General features: G+C 44.1%; 1 protein-coding gene and 1 long non-coding RNA gene across 3 annotated transcripts in view; one reads left to right on the top strand and one right to left on the bottom strand.

The window, feature by feature from the left end:
- The window catches only part of GRID1 (glutamate ionotropic receptor delta type subunit 1), a 534,516-nt gene that overhangs the window by 201,937 nt on the left and 309,548 nt on the right, over nucleotides 1-23,031 (top strand). The window lies entirely within an intron of this gene.
- On the bottom strand, nucleotides 1,567-11,858 carry LOC122231776. Of its 2 annotated transcripts, none has more exons than XR_006209011.1 (4): nucleotides 11,486-11,858; nucleotides 6,798-6,876; nucleotides 6,618-6,705; nucleotides 1,567-1,742 (listed from the first exon to the last, which is right to left on the bottom strand). It is a non-coding gene; the product is annotated as an uncharacterized LOC122231776 (long non-coding RNA). The 2 variants fall into 2 exon arrangements; XR_006209012.1 differs by lacking the exon at nucleotides 11,486-11,858 and adding an exon at nucleotides 8,534-8,704.

Raw genomic sequence — 23,031 nt, 5'->3', positions numbered from 1 at the left:
GCTTTGGGTTTAATATGTTCGTCCTTTTCTAGTCTCTTAAGATGGAAGCTTAGATTATTGTTTTGAGTTCTTTCTTCTTTTTGATATACGTATTTCAGTGCTACAAATTTCTCTCTAAGCACTACTTTATTTGCATTTCACAAATTGTAAAATTTCAAATTTTTATTTTTGTTTAAAATATTTTTGAATTTTTCTTTAGACTTTCTCTTTGATCTGTGGATTATTTATAAGTGTATTCAAGTGTTTAGACATTTCCTTTTTTATTTATATTCCTTCTTTATTTTAATTTTATTAAATTATAGTTTAATTCCATTATGGCCAGAAAGCCTTTTTATGATTTAACTGTTTTAAATTTTTAAAGATTTCTTTATAATATGAGATGTGGTCTTTCTTGACGAATGTTCCATGTGTATTTGGTAATAAATTGTATTTTGTTGTTGTTTGAAGTGTTCTATAAATGCCAATAAGATCTAGTAGGTTGATGGGACTGTCTAGTTCTTCTATATCTTTTTTGATTATCTGTCTGCTGATGCTATTACTGAGAAATTTGTATTGAGCTGATCCAATGAGTTTTTATTTTTTCTAAGTTACTGTATATTTTAGCTTAACTTTTCTACTTTTTTTTTTATATCTTCTATTTCTTTGCTGAGACTTTTTATTTTCCCATTTGTTTTTAGAGTATTCACAATTGCTTGTTAGAACATATTTTAAATAGTCATTTTATTTTTTTTATTTTTTAAATGTTTATTTTAATTTTTGAGAGAGAGAGTTGGGGAGAGGTAGAGAGAGGGAGACAGATGATCTGAAGTGGGCTCCTTGCTGACAGCAGAAAGCCTGATGTGGGGCTCTAACTCACAAATGTGAGATCATGACCTGAGCCAAAGCTGAATGCTTAACCTACTGAGCCAATCAGGTGCCCCTTAAAGGTCATTTTAAAGTCTTTGCTAGAACATCTCAACATCTTCTCTTAAAAAAATTTTTTTTAATGTTACTTATTTTTGAGAGAGAGGGAGACAGAGTGCAAGTGGGGGAGGGGCAAAGAGAGAGGGAAACAAAGAATCTGAAGCAGGCTCCAGGCTCTGAACTGTCAGCACAGAGCCAGACGCAGGACTCAAACTCATGAACTTGAGATCATAACCTGAGCCAAAGTCAGATGATTAACCAACTGAGCCACCCAGGCACCCCAATATCTCCTCTTGATATTAATGTCTTTTTTTAAAATATGAATTGAGATTTTCCTGGTTCTTATTCTGAGAATTTTTGGATTTTATCTTGGCATTTTGAATATTATGCTATGAAACTCTTGATCTCTTTGGATACTAATATTTTTGTTTTAGCAGGTTAGGTTAAGGCCACAAGTTCTAGCATGTTGCCTATGGACTGTTTCTAAAATCAGTTCAGTTTCAAAGCACTTGCAGTGCTCTTTTGATATGTCCCATTTGTGTATCACCCAGTGACCAGTCTAGAATCTGGATGGTAACTTGTCTTTAAATTTTGTTTTCACAGGTTTTTTTTTTTACATCCTGTTTAGTATCTTATCCTTTTATGAGAAGCTCAGGGGTGTGTCCCAGAAGTTTATAAACAACTTGATGGAACTGCTTTCCCAATCTCCTCCCTCTGTGTGATATCCCCAGTACTTTCCTGTTCTTATGGATCTCCTGTGATGGTCCTTCAGTCAGATAGCTGTGGCTTTTGTGATCTTGCCCTGCTGTACACTTTTGTGGCTGTACCTATCTCCAAGGCTGAAGAGCAAGGGGAACAGAAAATGAAAACTTGTTAAACTTCAATCCAGTTTAGTGGAACTTAAAATTCTTGTCCTCTTCCCTTACCTGACTGCCACTATTTATTTTTCAGATTCCTCTAATACTGATCCATGCATTCTGTCTAGGTTTTATGGCTACATCCAGGGAAAGAATCATGGTGGGGTGTGATTACTCCAACATGCCATATCAATGCTTCTTAACCAGATGTGCATTTCTCAATCAGCTGTGGGATGTTTTTTCCCTTGAGTAGTTTGAATGGAGCCCTCTAAGTGAGATTTATAACCTTTCCTTGCTCTGAGGTGGAGACCCTTGAATAGTGTAGCCATAGTGGTGAAGTCCCTGGAACTAAGACAGAGCCAACAGATGGAATGCAGAGGATCTAGCTGCTCACTAGTTGGGGACTGCTCCACTAGCCAGATGCTCTTAGAACATTTGGTCTACCCAGAAACAAAATATAGGATAGCTGATAGAGGGCACATCAAAGAGTTGGCTCATGATACCAGAGAACTACTTTGTTTCTAGATGATGCCTCTACATTGAGTTGTGTATGTGAAGCCTCAATATTCTGTGGGTGCAAGATTCTACTTTTGGAAAACAACTTTATAAGATAAAACCCCGAGTCTAACATGAAAATAAACAAAAAGAATATAAAACACAAAAATGTGCTTTTGAAACATTTATAGTAAGTTTATGAAACCAAACAGGGGATATCAAAGTTGGTTTTACATTTGCATCTGTTTCAGCCAAGTGTGGGCTGGCAGAAATGTTAAAAAGTATAAGCCCAATGGCATCTGGACTGAAGATACTGTGTTCTTATTAACACTCCCAACGTTAGTTGCTTTTCATTGCTTTAAGAACCTTGTATTGCATTTAGAAGTAGGGAATTCTTGTCTGTAGAAGATTCTCTCATTAAAACCAGAGGCCACCACTCCTAATCTTGCCTGGGCACCTGGAGATAAGGTTTCAGCATTATTCCCAGACCATTGGGGTGAACCTAGCATTCAGTCCATTTGCAGATGCATACTTGTGCTGAGCATCTAATACCTCACCAATTGATGAAGTGCAGGCATGATGCTCTGGCCATGAGATACCTCTATTTCTTCATCCCAGGGTCTACCAGTATCTCACTGTTGGTCAGTTTTAGGGTTACACAGAAGTGAACAGCTGGGGATCTTGTGGTCCTCAGCTTCTGATTCCAGGTACACGACTTAAGGGCAGGGATGTTGGGTGTAGAAATTGCAGTTATTGGCAGTTATCAGCTGGATTTCAGGCAACCTCAATCCTGCAACTTTCTTCCCAGGGAACCGCCCTGTTTTGCCACTGCCCACTCACAGGCACCGTCACTATGCGATCCTCTCAGCTTCCCCTGAGGGGCCAGGCTGCCTGACTGAGGGTCACTGAACAACATCTGTAAGCCCAGATGGAGGGTCTGTCTCTTGACTGGAAGAGCTATTTGGGGGCATTGGGTCGAGCCTCTTTCTGGATCTGGTTTGATCATTTTTCTTTCCTGTTGTTTGTTGTGTTTGAAAAATTGAAACAGCTTGTAGCCCCTGGCCCAGGACATGTGTCTGATTAGCTGACTCATCATGGAGGATGGCTCAGCAGGCCAGAGTCCAATGAGGTTAAAAGATGTGGTGTCCATCTCCATGGCAGGGGCACCTGCTCTATATTTAAACTGGTCTCTTGATGGGGCATTTCTCTGCATGAGTGGGGCTTAGAGCATGACTTCTGTGGGTAAAGGACATCATGTCCAACAAAGGATATGGGTGTCTGCCTTTGACTTTGGACAGATCTCATTACTCTCTAAGTCATAATTATGCCATCTATAAAATGGGTATATAATGCAATTTAGTTTATTAGTTTCATCATGAGAATTAAATAAGACAGTGTGGGTAAAAGCAATTAGCCATGGCAGGCCTATGACAGGAAGTTCTAAATAAATCTAATAATACCCTTTTCATCATTTCCTCCTCCTCCTCCTCCTCCTCCTCCTCCTCCTTCTTCTTCTTCTTCTTCTTCTTCTTCTTCTTCTTCTTCTTCTTCTTCTTCTTCTGTTACTTGCTAGTCGGGGCCCCTGGATGAGGTACCTACTTTCTCTGAACCTTGTTCTCATGTGTGAAGTGGAACAGTAATAATTTCTCTGCGTACTTATCAGAGGATTAAACAGACATAAATATAAATGTCCTGGGACCAGTATTTTTTCAATATTAATTCCCTCCCTAGCCTTCTTTGATTAACATACATATTTGTCCTTTGAAAACATTGGCTACAATACAAAGAAAGGTGGCCCTTGTACAGAGAATCACCCAATTGAGGTAGTGTCCTGGGATTAATCACACCGTCAACCAGAGCACTAGAGATGTCGGCTCTAAAACTGTCCCGTCTCTGCTATGCATATATTTTTTTTAACAATTATTCATTTTTGAGAGTGAGAGAGACAGAGCATGAGCGGGAGAGGAACAGAGAGAGAGGGAGACCCAGAATCAGAAGCAAGCTCCAGGCTCTGGGCTGTCAGCACAGAGCCCGACACAGGGCTCGAACTTAAGGACAGTGAGATCATGACCTGAGCTGAAGTCGGACACTTTACCAACTGCTCTGCATCTTTTAATTTCCATCCTACTGTTCTGACTTCGGTCACAGCTGTCCCTGAGCCTACACAAACCTCCACCTGCTATCTGCTTCCCCACCCATCCTCTCTCCCTCGGCAGCTGCCACCCTGGAGCCGACAGACACCCTGACCTCCACCTCTTCTCTTCTCCTACTTACCTTAACCAACACCTGGTTATCCTCTATGGACAGCCTGTCAAGTTGAGGGTGTTATTCCCTCTCGGGCTTGCTCTCTCCCCATCCCAGATCTGCCTCATTCCTGATGACTTTCACATTTCGGCCTTTCATTTCCATAACCTCTTCATCTCCAGTTGCACCTCCTCACTTACCTGAGCCTTTCAGCCTCATGGAGTTCATATTCTAGACAAGCCCACTGGCGACAGCTACCCCGTATCCAAAATCACAAGCACAACCTACCGTTCTCCAACTACCCTCAGTTCTTCTGCAGGAACAGTGAGATCTTTAACCCCACATTCTTCACAAAACCCTTGTCTCCTGACTTAAACATCATGATTTTGTTTCATTAATAATCCTTCCCTTGCCTGCCCAATTTCCCTGTTCACTTTTCTTTGTGATATTTATCAGGCAAAACTCCTGATGAACCTGGAGGCCAACTTGCACAGGTGCATGGTGTTCCGTGAAGAGGAAAGCTGGGTGTCAGGTTTGACCCTTCAGCACTCACCTCTATAGCATTCACATGTCCTCCCGAAACCCCTGTGTTGTACTCTGTCTTCTGCTCTCAATCCCCAATCCACTGCCCTTCCCATTTCCCAGCCATGTCTCATCTCCAGGCTCCCAAGTTATAACCCCACCTGCATCTGCATCCTGTGGCTCATGACCCCATCCTGTTGTCCTGGAGGAAGTAGGTCTCCCTCCCCTTGCAAAGGCCACTTCCTGCCCTGGGCTCTGGATCCAAGCTTTTACCCTCCCTGGGATTTTGCCTTTCCCCCTTTTATACCTCTCTCCTTCATTCCACCTCTCCCAATTTCCTGCTTCGCTGCCTAGAAACTTGTCTTAGAATCTTCCATCAGAAAAGCAAAACTGCAAACCCCTTACCCGTTTTTCCATTCCCCTCCAGCTACTGCCCTGTTTCTTACCTCTCCATGTCCTCTCCTTCTGTCCACGTTTCAACCCACCACAGTGTGGCTACTGATGTCACCCTCCCCTCGCTGAAACTACCTTTGTCAAAGCCAGCCATCTTTATATTTCCGCCCCAAGCTCCTTTCCCTCTTCGGTGCCCTTGCTGTGACATTTGACAAGGTTGAGCATGACCTCCATGATAGTCTCTTCTCTGGTTTTCACCATGTTGTCATTAGCTGCCAACTTTCTGCTTCACAGGCTCCCCCCAATGTCCTGCCCAAACTTGAACTTTTGACAGTCCCCAAGGGGCAGATCTGTGCTACTTCTCCTTCCTCTGTTCTCCTTTCTTGGTGACTTCATCTATCCCAGGGGCTTGTCATCTCTACACATCAAACTACTCCAAATGCTGGTCTCTAGCCCAGACATTTCCTCTGAGCCTTGACATCTGCAGGCATGTTTCCCACATACCTTGGCCTTAAGAGACCCCAGAGGGATTTCTCCAGCCTCCTCCTTTCCCAACATCCCACCTCACAAAATGTCTCCAACAACCATCTAGATACTTGAGCCTGAAACAGAAATCTCCCTGATCCTTCTTTTCCTCACTTCCCACATTCCATGCAGTAGACCCCCCAACATAATAAGGACCTAGATCCAACCAGATGGAAGCCAGGGGCACCTCACCTCATATACAGGTGATCGGACACCTCAGACAACACTGGCCATGTTTCTATCCTTGCCCCCTGTTCCTGCAGGCCCTAGGAAGGGAGGCCTGAGGAGTAGGGAGGGATATGAAAGGAATCTCTTAGAAATCATGCTTCCTCCCCGGGACAAAGATTAGCCATGGCATGAGAGACAGTGGAGGAAGGCATGAAAAGGGGTGAAATAAGCTTGGACCTCTTGATAATTAAAAGTGACTTAAACTTTTGGGTGTCATTCTGGAACCAAGGTGAATGACTAAAGGAAAAGAAACTTTTAATATTTTTATCCTCTTGGGTTTTGGTTGTTCAATAAGTCACTGACAATAAATGTGACCTCATCACCTACTGTGTAAGATTTTTCAAAGGTTTTCTATTAAACTTAAAATAAAACTCAAACTCCTCACAAGGGCCTCTGTACAGTCTGTGTTAGGTGCAGGGGATTCATTGGTGAACAAACTCAGCTTTTTACCTTCCTTCATGGAGTTTTCAGTGGGTAGGAGATGTAGACATCAGGCAAATAATTGCTGTGTCCCCCAAAACAGTATAAATCACGATGTCTGTGAAGGAAAAGTGAAGTGTGTTAAGATGGGTTGTGAGGGGTCTGTTCTGGATGCACATCTGAGAAGGTTCCTGAAGAAGTGTCACTTACAGTTGGATCTGAAGGGCTAGCTTGACGCTGGCAGTGATGGGGGAAGAGCATCCTGGATTCAGGTAGAAGGAATGGAGGCCTAGAGAGATAAAGAACTGGGTAAGGTGAGGCTAGGAGCCTGAGGTGAGGCTAAGAGGAGGTAGGGAGGAAGCAGGGAGATGAGGGAGAGGGAGGTGAGGCTGTGAAGAGGGAAGTAAGGCTGGGAGGAAGTTGGTGAGACTGGGAGGAGACAGGGAGGCTGAGGAGGTGAGGAGGGAGGGGAGGCTGAGAAGAGAGAGGTGAGGCTGACAAGAGGGAGGTGAGGCTGGGAGGAGGGATGTGAGACTAAGAGGAGGTAAGGAGGCTGGGAGGAAGCAGGGAGGCTGAGAGGAGAGAGGGGGGACCGGAGGAGGGAGATGAGGCCTTGTGTGAGTGAGGAAGAGGAAGAGAGAGGGTCTGATTTTCAATGAGTGAGCTTTTAGAAGGTGGGTGTGCAACCCCATCCAGGGTAGGTTTATAGAGACCACTAGGGCTGCTGGGCTGGAAGGCTGGCAAGCTGGGAGCAACAAGGACTGGGCATCGAGTGACTACTCTGGTGTCTGTTGTGGTGCACCCCCTCCTCCAGTGGCCCTAGATGGATGGGGTTTTTAGGGTGTGGCAGGGAGGGAAGTTCTGAGCCATCCTGGAGCTCAGGCTGGTGGTCTTCCCTTAGAATCAGCACTCATAGCTGGGAGATGCAGACATGCCAGAATGGGGCTGCTCTGGGGCAGGGTGTGGAACAGGGGAATGGGAAGAATCCTAGCTCCATGAAATGAACAAATGGGCATTGTTATTTTTTCCCCCCATTCACATGAGAGAAAGAAGCTTTATCTGCATTGCCCTTTGCTGTATCTTCAGTACCTAGAACAGTTCTCTGGATTTAGTGCTCAGCAAATGCTTGAGCACATGAATGAATATCGTACATGTGTTACACTCATGTGCAAAGGCAGGCTGAGCTGACCAAGGAGCTGGGGAAAGTTTCAGGAGACCCCAGCATCCTTGCCCACTTCCTCACTCAGTGTGCAGGGTCCTGATATGCTTTCACCTCATCAGACAGTTCCCTTCCACCAGTGTGGGTGGCGGGTGGGGCAGGTTGTAGGCAGGCTTTGGCGGAGATGCTAACCTTCTCCATGCTGCTGCCTCCCCCAAGCTCTCCCCAGTTGTGCCCCCTCTCCCCACCCCCCATCAGTGCTGCCTCTGTGACTAATGCTATTTCCCCAAACAGAATGCGCACACAAGTGCTTTAGACAACAACCTGCATTATTATTTTTTCTCTTGGACTGACTGCTTCAGTGCCCACCAAGGGTTCTCCCAGGGCATCTCATTTGGAAATATTCTGGGCTAGCCATCTGCAGGCAATTGCCTTTAAGACAAAGGCAGTCTGAGACAACTTCATTACCTTTTCAGGGTTTTCTCCATTAAGTTTGGGATGCTTCAACTATGAGGTGCTGCAAGTAGGAGGTATTCTTTGTCTGGAGTATGAGGGCTCCTGGGTTTGCTGTTGACGGAGGACGCTTCCCTCCCCCTTTCCTGGGCCTCAATTTCACTGCCTTAATGTGATGTATCTGATGGCTTCTGTGGGGCTATCTGGCTCTGATACTTCTTCCCAGGGTCTGGCACATGCTGGGCTCTGACCAGCACCCAGGTTTTTGAGAGCTTTTCACAGGGGTCCTGCCTGCTGCCTTTCAGCTCCAGGTTCTGGACCAGGCCCATCTCACCTGCCTGTACTGTTGAGGAGAAGTCTCAGCAGTTGGGGGAGGCTCTCCTCCCCAGGACCCCTCAGCATCTGGGCTTCATTATTAATAGGCATCAACAGTTTGTGCCTTGGTCCCAAGTGTTCAGATGGTGGATGGATTAGACCTCACCAGGTTTGGGCATAGGCTGGGTATGCTGAGTCTATAAGAAGGAGGGAGAACTTGTATTTTTTCCTTGTTCGACATTGTCTGGTCCCAGGTCTTTTCTGAGGCCACCAGGCTGTGCAGTCAGGGGTAAAGGGAATCTGTTAAGAGCCTATGAAAAAGTTGCTAGCAATAAGCATAAAGATTAGCAGGGTAGGGAGGAGGCCAGGGGTGTATGCTAGGGCCTCCCGGTGTGGCCAGGAAGAGTGGTGACTGAAACCACTTGGTGGTGGAGAGGAAGGCTGAGTTCAGGCAACTTTCCTGAAATCCAGTGGCCATGAAGATTGGCAGGGGGTGGAGGGGAGAGGCTGAAGCCCAGGTATCTAGAGGAGACAGGGGAATGTAGGAGAAGGGACAGTTTGGTTATGTTGAGGTTGAGGAGTCCAGGCGCCACAGGAGAAAACAATATTGTGCCATGAAGAACAAAGAGAAGGAGCCCTTTTCTCTGTGCAGTCCCCCAAGGCCATGGCCTAGTGACAAGCCTTGATTCTCTTGCGCTTGATAGAGTTGTGGCAAGGGAAGGTCTCTGATCAATGGAGCATGGCCTTGAGGAGGAGCCAGGCTCCACCTGGGAGACTCCCTGGATCTCCCTTGGCCCATCCATGGAGCCCAGAGGCTCATTCAGTCTGACAGCCCTGGATGTGACACACTGGCTGAGGAGAGGTTGGCAGCTAGGACTCCCAAATGGTCTCAGAAGGAGGTTCATTCTGTGCAAGTCTCCACAACCCCTTTCTGAACATCAGTTCTCTCCCCTTTAAAATGGGATAATCCTTTATGTCCTGCCCATCTTAGAGGGGTGAAAATTAGAGTCTGTGAAAATTAACTAGGCTCATTTCTGAGGCGATATGCCACTATGAACTTAGGAGTTACTGCAGCGCATGGGGCACACAACGCAGTCTCACCTGGTGAATTAGCACATGTGCCCTGCTCTGTCTTCTCTTCCCTGTCTTGTGCACATGGCTTCCCCAGATTTCCTGGTTGAGCTGGGTCCTAGCCTGCACCCAGGGCTGACCAGCATGTGGGGAGAGACTCCATCATCTCACTTAGCGACTCAGCAGAGGCAACCCAGTCATACTCACTTAGGCAAGGTGGTGGGTACAGGAGTAGGGTTGCCCACCTGCTACCCTGGAGCCCTGTATCCAGTTCATGGTCAACGTCCACTCCCACTCAGGCAGTTCCTCCTTCTCTGGGGACCACCAGCCTCTGGAGATCTATGTTGTTCCTGGCCTTCAAGTTGGCTAATTGGTTCAACCACAGAGGGCCTTGAGAGAAAAATACCACGTGTGTTTCTAAAGGGTTTTTAGGGAGCCATAAAAGTGCCAGGATTTCTTTTTTGTGATGGTTTTTAGGTCCTGATGTAAGAGATTCTTGAGTTTTCCTATGTTTGCCCATGAGTTGCTCTCACTAAAAAACTTCCAGCCTCCTCGGAGGGAGTATTTTCCAGCTGCAACAGCCATGATGGGAAGGGATTCTGCTGGAAAGGTAGAGACACTAGTGGAGGCAGAAACACAGTCCTGATAGGAGCCAGGCACTATGCAAAGCTGGTTGCATATGTTATCTTGTTGTGTTCCTATTAGAAACTGAGGTCATAATGGGATTGTCCGAGGCAGAGAGCAGCTCTGAGAAACCACTGACTTGTCTGGAATCACACAGCTGCTAAGGTTAGGCTCCCCTCCTCCTTGTCAGCAATACTGTCTGTGACACCCTCAGCTCTCACTGACTGACTATGCCCACAGGAGTCCTCAAGGGTAGCTGCACTTCACCATTGAACTCTATAGGCAGTTTCCATAGAGCACCTGAACTGACCCTCTTAAATATAACCCAGATCATTTTTGCTCAAAATATTTCCAGTGATGTCCACTCATACTCAGAAAAAGATCCAGAGTCCTTTTCATCACCTCCAATGCCCTCACAAAATGGCCACTACTCCCCCTGGCCTTGTCTCTGTCTGACTTCTATCCCTCCATGCTCCTCTGGTGCCTCCTTTTCGGTCCTCATATATGCTAAGCAAGCTCCCACCTCAGGACCTTTGCACTGGATGTCCCCTCTAATTGGATCACTCTTTTCCCAGATGGCCTCAGGTTGATTTCATTACCTTGTTGGAACCTCTGTGCAATACTGCTTCCTAGAGAGGCTTTCCCTGACCGCCCTTCTTGTCCCTGTTCTCCTCTGGCCCTCGCCCTGCTTTATTCCATAGTGTTTGTCATGACCCAATATTATATCACATGTTAGTTGGAAGGTCACTTGATTGTCTCTCTCCTACCAGGCTGCAATAAAAGGAACTATATCTTTCTTGCTCCTGTTGTGTCCTCTATGTTGGTGATAGTGCTGACACACAGTTGGCACTCAAGGCATTTGGTGAAGGAATGACTCATTGAACGGACACCAGGATCAAGAAGTGATGGATGGGGGATGGAATACAGTGACAGTAAAGGAAAGAGAAGATCCAAATATGGACATCTGGGCATTAGGACTCAGGCCTATGGGACCCCAGGGCAAGAAGGCAGAACTTGGAGGAACTTTGGCACCATTTGAAGGAGACCGGCATAAAGTCCTTTGCCAAGGTTCCTAGTGGCTGCTGAGCACTGATCTAAAGCTGGACAGCCAATGAAGCCCTTGTGAAGTCAGCGGCCTTGGTAGCCAGATACTTCCAGATTCCCTTTCACAAAGGCTGATACTCCATGAGGGTTTTTCCCCCAGAGTGACTGTGGCTCATATCCCTTGCCTGCACATTTCAAGGCATAAAATGGAGCAAAAGCAAGCACGCCTTACCTTGCAGCTGCATGTCTGACCAAAGGTGTTGCTTGCAGAAGTGTGGGTTATTCCTGTCCAGGTGTGGAGAGGTATGTATCTTGTGATTGGCTACTGGTGGTCATTTCTTCCAGGGATTGAACTGGAACATGCAGCCTGTGGGTTAATTCTTGATTCTCTGCAGCCATTGGCTGCTGTTGAATGGTGGTTTGCTGAGATTTATCCCTGTCATTACTCCTGAGATTTACAGCTGTCATTTCCTGTGTGCCCACGGTGGCTGGCATGTGCTCCCTAAAAACCTTGTATGAGGACACTATTCACCCTATAGTGATCCCATATAGTCACCCTAAAGGCCTCATCTTATGTTTTTATTTTATTTTTGAGAAAGAGACAGAGTGTGAGCAAGGGAGGGGCAGAGAGGGGAGACAGAATCTGAAGCAGGCTCCAGGCTCTGAGCTGTCAGTGCTGAGCCCGATGCGGGGCTTGAACTCACAGAGTGCGAGGTCATAATCTGAGCCAAAGTCAGACACCCAACCAACTGAGCCACCGAGGTGCCCGCCCTAATGACCTCATCTTAACTTGATTATCTACACAGACGCTATTTCCAAATAAGGTCACATGCTTAGGTACTGGGGTTAGGACTCCAACAGATCTTTTTTGAGGGGACACAACTCAACCATAACCAAGGGCTAGGCGTTCATGGTGTCCTGAGTTCTCACTGAAATATTCTGTCACATTTTACAGAGAAGGAAAGCGGGATTCAGGGAAGCCATGTAACTTTCCCAAGTTCCTGTTCCATAAGTAGCAGAAGTAATACCTGATGCCTCATTTGGGGATTCCAGATCCAGGGCTCAATTCATGATGATGTCTTTAGGAGGCAGGTCCCCTTTTCCATCCCACTTGGGACACATCCAGCACTGTTGGCTGTATTATTCTCTTATCAGCCTTTTGCCTCATGACCTCTGGATGGGAACACATGGGTGTTTTTCCATGGAGAAGGAGCAGAGGTTTGTCTGCTGCCCAAGAAACACCCAGAGATGAGCTACAGAAGGAGGAATCAGAGCTGTCCTGGATAACTCCCAGCTTTGTGAGAGCCAGTAGAGCCTTGTGGTTGAGAACTCAGGGTCTGGAGTCAGACGTGTTAGCTGTGTGACCTTGCACAGTCACCTGGTTCAGAAATTCAGTTTCTTCATCTATTACATGGAATTAAAGTTTGTTTTGATATCTAAGGCTCCTAGTGTGATGCCTTAGGCATAATAAGTACTTAAACATTCACAGAAGAAGAGAAAGTAATCCAGGATAATACACTTAAATGCATCACTGCCATACTTTGTTTTCACTTGATAAATACTGAACACTGTCATTCTGGGCTTGGTTGTAGGTGCTGGGGATCCAGTGGGGGGCAAAACACCTTGATACTGTCAGGCTGGGGGCTGTGGTGTGGTACCAGACCCTTGGGGAGAAGACCTCTGAGCTGGGATCTGATGGGTGAGGAACCTAATTGTGACCCGATCTAGGTGAGTCCCAGGTGGGAGGGGAAGGAAGGGGAGAGCATTTCAGGACCTAGTACAACGTTTGAAACATAACGAAGATGGAGTGGCTTTGGTCTCTCCTGAGACTAATAGGCAGCCATTGAAGGCTTTGAAGCCATGACTGCTATTATGATATTTGTGTTTGATTGAAAAGTTCATTCTGGCTGCTATGTAGAGCTTGGATAGAGGTGACAGTTGTGGACTATTGAAGACCAGGTAGGAGGCTATTGAGGTTGTTTTGCCAATAGACAAAAGTGGCTTGGTTTAGGCCAGTGGATAGACCTGGAACCTGGCAGGAAGCCTGGCCTCCTGGCCGCTTCCTGATCCCTGTGGACTATCATCTGTCGCTGAGGATATCCATGCTGTAGCCCTTGGTTATGGTTGAGTTGTGTCCCCTCAAAAAAGATCTGTTGGAGTCCTAACCCCAGTACCTAAGCATGTGACCTTATTTGGAAATAGCGTCTGTGTAGATAATCAAGTTAAGATGAGGTCATTAGGGCGGGCACCTCTAATGGTTGGGTGTCTGACTTTGGCTCAGATTATGACCTCGCACTCTGTGAGTTCAAGCCCCGCATCGGGCTCAGCACTGACAGCTCAGAGCCTGGAGCCTGCTTCAGATTCTGTCTCCCCTCTCTGCCCCTCCCTTGCTCACACTCTGTCTCTTTCTCAAAAATAAAATAAAAACATAAGATGAGGCCTTTGGGGTGACTATATGGGAACACTATAGGGTGAATAGTGTCCTTATACAAGGAGAAATTTGTACACAGAGACACAGAGACACACAGAGGGAAGACGATGTGAAGACACCATTCACAGCTAAGGAGAGAGGACTGGAACAGATCTTATCCTCTAAGCCTACAGAAACCTTGATCTTGAACTTCTAGAATTGGGAGAGATGAATTTCTGCTGTCTAAGCCACTCAGGTCTGTGGTACTTTGTTACAGTAATCCTAACAAATGAATACCTGTTTTTCTCTTTATAGAGAAACCTGGAGACCTACAAAACATCAGCACCTGGGTCCCACTCTCGGAGATGCAGATGTGGTTGTGGGTGGGGTCTCTCTGGGTGGGGCTGATGAGTATCAGGGGCATGGGGAGGGTGGGTTGCAGAGCACAGGTCTCATGCAACCCTTCTTCTGTGCTTTTGCACCCTTAGTCCTCAGATCTATCCATGGAGCCAGTCTACTAGAAAGCTCTGAACTTGGTATTCATTATGCCCCTAGGGCCTTCAGAGTCCCCTATACAGTGGTAGCTTTTGTCATGGGTCCCACAAGAAAACAAGGTATGGAATTTGCCATAGTCTCTGTGTCTGGCACTGTTATTTATTTAGGTGTAGTGGGAGGAGGTTGGACATGGGAGTCAGAGAATGCAGCTCTGCCACTCACTGACTTGAACTTGGCCAAGATGCTTACTCTTTCTGAGTCTCTCTCCTTTTTTAAAACCCGTGGAGTGGAGCCATGTCCTTGCAGGGTCCCTATAAGGATGCAGGGAGGATGTGCATAAACAAGGCTTCCTATACAGTTGGGCAGGCTGTGTTCTGCACAGGATGGCCAGGGGCTGAGTCAGAGCTGGACTTGGCTGGCACACTGGTCACCACCCCTTCCACACTGGTCATGTTCTCATAAACTCCTACAGGCTGGGATGTCCCTGTATGTCATGGGTGTCATGGCATTCCCAGTATGTAGTTGGTATTCAATGAGTATTTGCTTTTTCCCTTGAAGAAACTCTTTGTTACACAACTTGGAGGTGTGTCTTTCAGAACTTAGTGAATATCTGCTTCCTCCTCCCTGGCATCATGATCCAAGCAACTGAATGTATTTCCCTTTTTTGTTCTTACTATCAGGAAGATCAAGGCCATTAATTCTTATGTTGGTACAATTGTAGTTCCCTTTTCTCTTGTTCTAATTGATTATGCTTTATTTATGTTGTATCAGTTGATTAGATAAATTCTTTGTGTAAGCTACTCCGGTTCCTTTGAGAAAATGTTTACAAGCAAATGCAATATGTTTTCAGACTTTGGCCAGCATATCATGTGGCTGTTCTGCGTCCTTTAGTCTGGCAGCCAGTCAGAGATGAGTGGAGTAGCCCTGGCAGCTACATGGAGTTGAGCCCGAACCCCAAAGATGTGGCTTTCGGGATATTTCTTTGATCACAGGGTGAGTGGGGGGAGGGGGGGATGCTGGATGGTCTGGAAAAATGTCCATCTCTCCACCATTTATTGATGGCTTTATTTCATATAGCAAGCAAGAATTATAAGGATAACCCCAGGTTTTTGGGGGAGCTCCAGAAGGTTAGCAAAATGCTTTTAGAGAGTTGGATAAGTTCCAGGGCCACTTTGGCCTTCTGGTCCAACTTGAACTGGTTCTCATGAGGGCCCTGCCATGGCCATCGGTTATCATATCTGCCATCATGCCCATCCTCCAGTGCATTGGATACTGAGGTCAGCCTTGCCAGTCTGTTTAAATAGTAGTTAGTGTTTCACCTTCAGTGGAGGGACTTTAGCAGGTAGTGGGTTTTTGCGATGTATAGATTGGCCTGGTGTTTCCACATGGGATTTGAGGGTTTGTAATCTAATCCAGGGAAGCAAAGGAGATAATCTCACAGCATTGTGTCCTGAGGGGTCAGCCTTGAGGGTGCATGTGCAAAAGTGAGAGCTTCTAGGCTTAGCAGGTTTGCATGGGGATCTTGCTTCGGCCTGCTCCCTTTATGTTGCTAGAAATGTTCCACAACTATTTGCATTTTCCAGATCTTTCTCTCTTCTGGAATTGAAACCTCACTGCCCGTGTGCTGAACTCAGCTCAGAGATGTGTTTGTGTGGCCTACACAGTGTTTTTCACCGTGTCTACTGGAGCCCCTTTAGATGGGGTGTGTACCCTTGGGTCAGGCCTGGCTATTAGCCCTCCTTGTGGACTCTTCCCTGAAGCCTGTTCCCTCTCTCCTCACCATCTGATCTGCCTGGGGCAGAGTATGTGTGGCCTCTACCATCTGCATTTTCACCACAAGAGGCTGTGGAGTGGAAGAAAAACCTTTTCTAAGCATCTACTACACGTCACTCACTTCTCCAACCATTTTTACATCTCGAGTCTTCTTCCAACTGTAGTAACGCTACAACGTAGACATTCGTTGACATTCACAGAGGAGGGGCTGTCCCCCAAATCAAGTGTGTTAAGCATCCTTGGCTCCTACATAGGTTTTATGGGCTTCACCTCTCCCCTGAGAGCTGGGCTTTGTCAGGGAGAAGACTGCACTGGAATTCATGGGCCAGTGCTTGCTGCTTAGAAATAAGTCCTCCCTAAGTGCCTTCCATATACGGCAAGAGGAGGAGAATGGTTCCTTTGATGATTTCAGATCACTTACGGTCCCATGGCTCACAGATCAGTTCCCATTATGGTTGGAGCAAACTGTTCCAATGTGGTATATTTTCCCGGGGACTGGGGAACTCTGGATTTTTGTTTTTGCCTGTTATCTGGGGCTTTTGAAGACAGTCAGGACTGAAGGCACAAATTTGCAGAGCATACACAGAAAGAAGGAGATGTGGCTATGGCTGACAGAGCAGCTGCTGTAGGGACACTGGGAGATAGGAGGGCTCTGTCTCCTGGGAATCAGCTTGGAATGTGAGCACCCCTCTGTTGGTGTACACGCAGGGCAGGGCAAGGGGTGACAAGGGGCAGGGAGGCTAGCTGGCTGGGTTAGGTTTTCTAAGACAAGGAGGCAGTAGCTCGCTCTTTCATCTCTGAAGAGGACCAGGCATAGGTCTGATGAGCAATAGCTCTCACTGCCTTCCCTTGGTCTAGAGGAATCCCTACTTCTTGGGGCAGTGATTCCAAATCGTTTCATTGCTGGCCACTCTAGTAATTGTGCTGTATTGATGGAGCATGGTCCTGAGGCATGATTAATGTGGATCAAAGTGCTCAGCAGAACACGGCCTTACAGACAGATTAATCTCTGCAGGAAATGATCACAGTTTGATCGCTGGTCATTTTGTTTTTGCTTGAAAACAGAACAAAAACTCAATAATCAAATTAGAGAAAATAAAGGCTTTTATATTAATGAGAAGAAAGGAAGAGAATAGCACAATCTTGTCCAGGTTCTGAGAAGGATGAGACATACAGTGCAGAGGCATTCATGTCTATTAGACGATGCTCGCCAACCCAGCGGTTAGCTGGCGAGGTGAACAGAGAGAGAGAGGGCCCTTGCACCTTCGGTGAGCTCTCTCAGGGCTCCCCTTACTCTCACCAATGGCACGCCATTCAAGTGATAGATTTTGGAAGAGTAATAAAGGAAAAAGTCTTAAATAGGTTAAACTGTTCTTATAGGTGAAATATATATTACAAGAAAAAATCACTATCATCTTTTTGGGGGAGCACAAATGAACCTAGTTTTTGGGAAGATGGCCTATGTAAGAGCTTGGCCTTGAGCATTGACTTTCTTTTTTTATTAACTCCTTATTTTTTACTTTAGAGAGAGCATGAGTTGGGGAGGGGAGCAGAGAGAGACAGAGAATCTTAAGCAGGCTCCATGCTCAGTGCTGAGCCTGATGTAGGTCTCGATCCCACAACTCTGGGATCATGACCTGAGCCGAAATAAAGAGTCAGATGCTCAGCTGACTGAGCCACCCAGGTGCCCTGAGCATTGACTTTCTTGATCATCTTCTCGATGGTCTCTTGCCTTATGAGAACTTGTTGAAGTAGGGCTACTTGGAGACTCACTGACCACAAGTCTGGACCAAGAAAAGCCAGTCCTTGGAATTTGGGGTTCCAGCCTAGCCTACTATAAACTGGCCCCAGCTCAATGTCCACAGGGAGGCCAGTTGGCTTCCCCTGTTTGAAAATTCTAGGATGACCCCTAAGCTGATCCCAGTCACAAACTAGCCATCTGCTAGGTCTCATCAAGCATCTTATAGCTTTTTGGCAATTTTATTTCCTATATGACAGAGGATTTGATGAAGACAATTGCTATCTTGGCCCTAAATGTGGACAGTGTGGAGGAACCATTTGGTGAAGTGGAAGTGAGGGGAGCCTTGTGACAGATTTCCCAGATGACCTTTCAGTTTCTGAAGCCAGGAAGGGAAGGCTGGGCAAAAGATGCTCTCACCCTACAACTTGGTAAGGGGAATTGCAAAAGTCCCAAAGAAATCCCAATATTTTTGTCAAAATAAGGAAAGATGACTCTTTGGGCTGTAGAGGCTCTGAAATGAATGTGGGCACATAATCGTGAATACCTCTAGCGGAGATAGGGAATGTCTGAATAAACCAACAGAGCCATACATGGAGATTTTGGAGAAATTCATACTCAGGACAAGAATATATAATAGGACTGGGGATGCCTATTCAGATTTGTATGAGGCCCTTCTAGAGGAAACAGGGAAGCATAGAATTTTAAGCAGGTCAATTAGGTTGATGTATAACTTTAAGCATATATCCAGAGGTTATTGATCCACTGATTGATGTCAATCAAAAGAGGACTTCAATATTGGCTCTGTCTCCTTCAACATGTCCACTGTCTGTGAAGAGCTGTGGCACAAAGATCAAACATTACATGATGACAAGTCAAAAAGGATGGCTCTGTAATCAGTGCCACACAAGCCCACTGTGTAATATATAGAAGCCTAGGTAATATGGTGCTGTCAGAATTTGTTTATTTACTTGAGAGATGATGATTCCAAATATCTCCAATGACTGGCACAATGTGTCAGAGAACACAAGATAAAATCTAAAACATGCAAAACCTGAAAGGTTCGAAAGGCCAATTGCAGTGTTTGGCCTAGAATTAGAAAGAATAATAATACCTGACATTTACTGAGTTCTGCTACTCATCAGGCATGATGCTGAGTGATTTTCAGACATTATTCTATTTAGTCCTCATGGCAGCCCATGAGTTGGCAGGGTGATAATCTCTATTTTATTAAAAAAGAAAACTGAACCTTGGGTTTTAGGTAAATTTCCCTAGGTCATATGGTATAGTAGATGAAATTATTGTCCAGAAAGTATTCATTCCTATCCCTAAATATCCTCCAATAAGTTACTTCCATGCACTATTGATACTGGACCTGGCCATGAACTTGCTTTGACTCATGTTATGTGGGCAAAAGTGAATGTGAAAGTTCTGAGTCTAAGCTTTCAGGGGTGGGGAATGTTTCCCCTTGTTCCTCCATTTCTGACCACAACAAGAAGAGCCTGCCCCAGGTACTCAGTGTCCTCTCACCTGAGCCACAGGAATGAGAATGTGGAGCGGGGCGACTCAGCTGACCCAAAGACCTGCCAGTGGGAGAAGTATGTCCTCAATGTTGTATGCCACCAAGATTATCTGGTCGTCACCTAGCAACACTAACTGATACATAGCTCCAGTTTGTAGATGAGCTGACATTCAAACCCAGATAATCTACTCCAGAGTCCATGCTCTTTGGCATTTCACCATATCTCACTAAAAAAAATAAAGAAGAATAATTGAGGTGACTTACAATAGTCCCAGATAGAGTCTTTCGGGTAAATATAAAAAAGTCTATTCTCAATTTATAATTGTAGTTCAATCTCTATCAAAATCCCAATCATTTTTTTAATTGGACTTTTACAAATTGATTAGAAAATTACACTGGCAAGGGGCACTTGCGTGGCTCAGTCAGCTGTGTTTAACTCTTGATTTCGGCTCAGGTCCATGATCCCAGGGTCGTGGGATGGAGCCCCTGCTTAAGACTCTCTTTCTCTGTCCCTCTCCCCCACTCGCATTCTCTCTCTCTTAAAAAAATAAATAAAAAGAAAATTACACTGGCAAGGGAAACCTGGTCAATATAAAATACTTAAAAAACAAGAAATAATGAAGGGGACAACTATTAACAGATTCTAGAACATATATACCAATAATTAAATCAGAGAGATAAAGAGACACTGTGCAAAACAAATTTATAGCAACAACAAAGTCTGTAGGAGATCCTATTACATAAAATAACTTAATAGAAGATAAAGGAGGAATCAAACACCATGGAGAAAGGAAGGATTGTTGACTAAATGATTTTGGCAGAATTTATTGTTATTTTGGGGGAAAAAAAGCTACATACCTCATCGTGTGCCAAAAATAAGTAACAGTTCTATTAAGGAATTAAGTAGGAAAAAAAATCCTGGAAAATAAGGAAAAGATAGGTCACAAGATTTTTCAGATAATTTTCGAAAATGTAAAGTGATAAAAAATATTACAAAGGCAAATACAGTTGACCCTTGAACAGAGTGGGGGTTCGCATGTGCAGTCAAAAACCTGCATTTAACTTTTGATTCCCCTAAAACTTGACTACCTAGCCTAATGTTGACTGGAAGCCTTACTGATAGCATATACAGTTGATTAACACATATGTTATATGTTACCGGTGTTATATATAGACCATATTCTTAGCATAAAGTAAGCTAGAGAAAAGAAAATGTTAAGAGAACCATAAAGAAGAGAAAGTACAGTACTGTGCTGTATTTGTCCAAAAAATCCACATATAAAATATAAGTGGACCCACACAGTTCAAACCTATGTTGTTTGAGGGTCTACTGCAGACACAACTTTAAAAAAATTTAGAACTAATTTTATAGAAAAAAAAAAAGAAGAAAGATAGTGGAGGGTAGAGTAACAAATGCTATATATATGACAAGTTGGAAGTACTTACTTTGCCTCTTTCAAATCAGTGAGGCATACATTAGAGCTTAGATTTAAAAAATGGGCAAAAGGCATGAATGAACAACTGACATCCCAAAAAATAAAGTTAGTTCACTTCAAAAGACGTTTATCAAATTCCTTCTCTGTACCTGGCCCTGTGTCAGATACCAGCATTTCAAGAACAAACATGGCAAGATGGAGAACTACTTGAGTAATCACAGAATTACAAAATAAAATGGAATTTATGAAATAATTTTATGTCTATTGCCTGTGATTAAAAGTTATAATAATGCTGTCAAGGTTGTGGTAAAACTGTTTATTCATTGTGGGTGGCCAAGTCAATTAGGAAACCATTTTGCAAAACATACCTAAAATCATACCTTTTGACCCAATAATCTTGCTTCTAAGAATTTAGACTAATGGTATAATTTAAATGAGAAATGCATGAATACATAAGCATTTCATTGCAGTGCTATCTATCATACTGAAAAATTGGAAATGACCTCAGTGTTCAGTGCAGGGAATAGCCAAGAAAATTATGGGTGTAGTCACCCTATAGACTTATTCTGCAGCCAATAAAATCTATAATTATAAAGACTATGGGAAATATTTATGATGTAACAGTATGTACATTTAAAAAAGAATAGCAGACTTGTATCTATGGGGTGATTATAAGTACATAAAAATTAAATATGTAAGTGGACAGGGACTGGAGGGCTCTGGAACTTGACAATTTGTGAGATGGTTGGCCTGGGGGAGAATTTCCTTTTCCCTTTGCATTTGATTTCCATTAGGGTTGTTACATCTTGCAGTAACAAGTAACAATAATAATAATATTAAAAATGTTTTAAAGTTGTAAAAGGACAGAATGAGGACAATGGGTCCTAGCTGTGCATAGGGGAAAACAGACTTGGAAATTTTAGTTGACTAAGAGTTCACTATGAGCCATCAATATTTTGAGTCAGTAAAAAATGCGTAGGAAATCCTTGGTTGCTTTTATTGAGACACAGCCTGAGGCCCATGGGACATGGCGGAATAGACATGTGTGCTAGGTGCTGGGGCAGACCTAGGCTAGAATCCTGGATGCAGTTTTTTAAATAATTCATTTTGGGGGCGCCTGGGTGGCTCAGTGGGTTAGGCGGCCGACTTCAGCTCAGGTCATGATCTCGCAGTCCGTGGGTTCGAGCCCCGCGTCGGGCTCTGTGCTGACAGCTCAGAGCCTGGAGCCTGTTTCAGATTCTGTGTCTCCCTCTCTCTGACCCTCCCCTGTTCATGCTCTGTCTCTCTCTGTCTCAAAAAGAAATAAACATTAAAAAAAAAATTTAAAAAAAAAATAAATAATTCATTTTGTTTGATGTTATTTAATATATTTTAATTTCATCTTTGATAATGTCATTTAAAAAACTTTTTAAATCCCAGTTTTGTAAAGTACATAAAAACATTGATATTTAAATGTACAGCTTGATTCCGTTTTTACATATGTACACTCCTATGTAACTGGCACCTGGATCAAGATGTAGAACACCATGTATTCCGGAAGGTTCCATCATATTCAGTTAGTCCATCAATTAGTCCATCAATTAGTCCATCAGTAGTCCAATTCTCATCTATTTCTCACCTGGTGATAACCATTAACTTCTTTCACTGTCAGTTTGTTTTGCCTTAACTTCATATAAATGGAATCATGCAGGCTGTACTTTTTATGTTTGACTTCTCTCGTGCAACATAATGTTTTGAGACTGCTCTGTATTGTTATGTCTATCTGGTATTTGTTGCTTTGTAGAATTCCATTATGTGAGTATACCACAATTCATTTATCCATTTCCTAGTTGATGGTCATTTGAGTTATTTCTAATTTTGTGATATTATGAATAAGTCTGTTGCTAATGTGTTTGTCCATGTCTTTGGTGGACATATGTTTATTTCTCTCAGATGTATATATAGGAATGGGATTGCTGTGTTATAAAATAGGCATATGTTCAGCTTTAGAAGATGCTGCCCAACTTTGTTCCAAAATGGTTTCAGGAGTTCTTACTCCCACAAACAATGTGTGAAAGTTTCAGCTACTCTACATTCTCACCAACACTTAGTGTTGTCAGTCTTTTTAATTTTAGATCTTTGGAAGGCAGTATAGTGGTGTCTCACTGTGGTTTTAATTTCTATTTCCCTGATAACTGAAAATCATTATTTTATTATATATATATATTTTATAGTTTTTAGCTCTGTTTTGTTTATGGGGGTCCCTTAGGAATGTCTATATACAAGTTTTTATCATCTGCAAATAGAGATAGTTTTACTTCTTCCTTCCTACTTCTAGATGCCTTTTAATTTCTTTGCTTGTCTAATTGGCATGATTAGAATCTCCACTACAATGCTGAGTAGAAGTGATATCCAATGGTGGACA

Source organism: Panthera tigris, chromosome D2, assembly GCF_018350195.1.
Source record: "Panthera tigris isolate Pti1 chromosome D2, P.tigris_Pti1_mat1.1, whole genome shotgun sequence".
NCBI classification, from domain to species: Eukaryota; Metazoa; Chordata; class Mammalia; order Carnivora; family Felidae; genus Panthera; species Panthera tigris.
The sequence above is the reverse complement of the archived record's forward strand: the minus strand, read 5'-3'. Positions and strand labels throughout refer to the sequence as shown.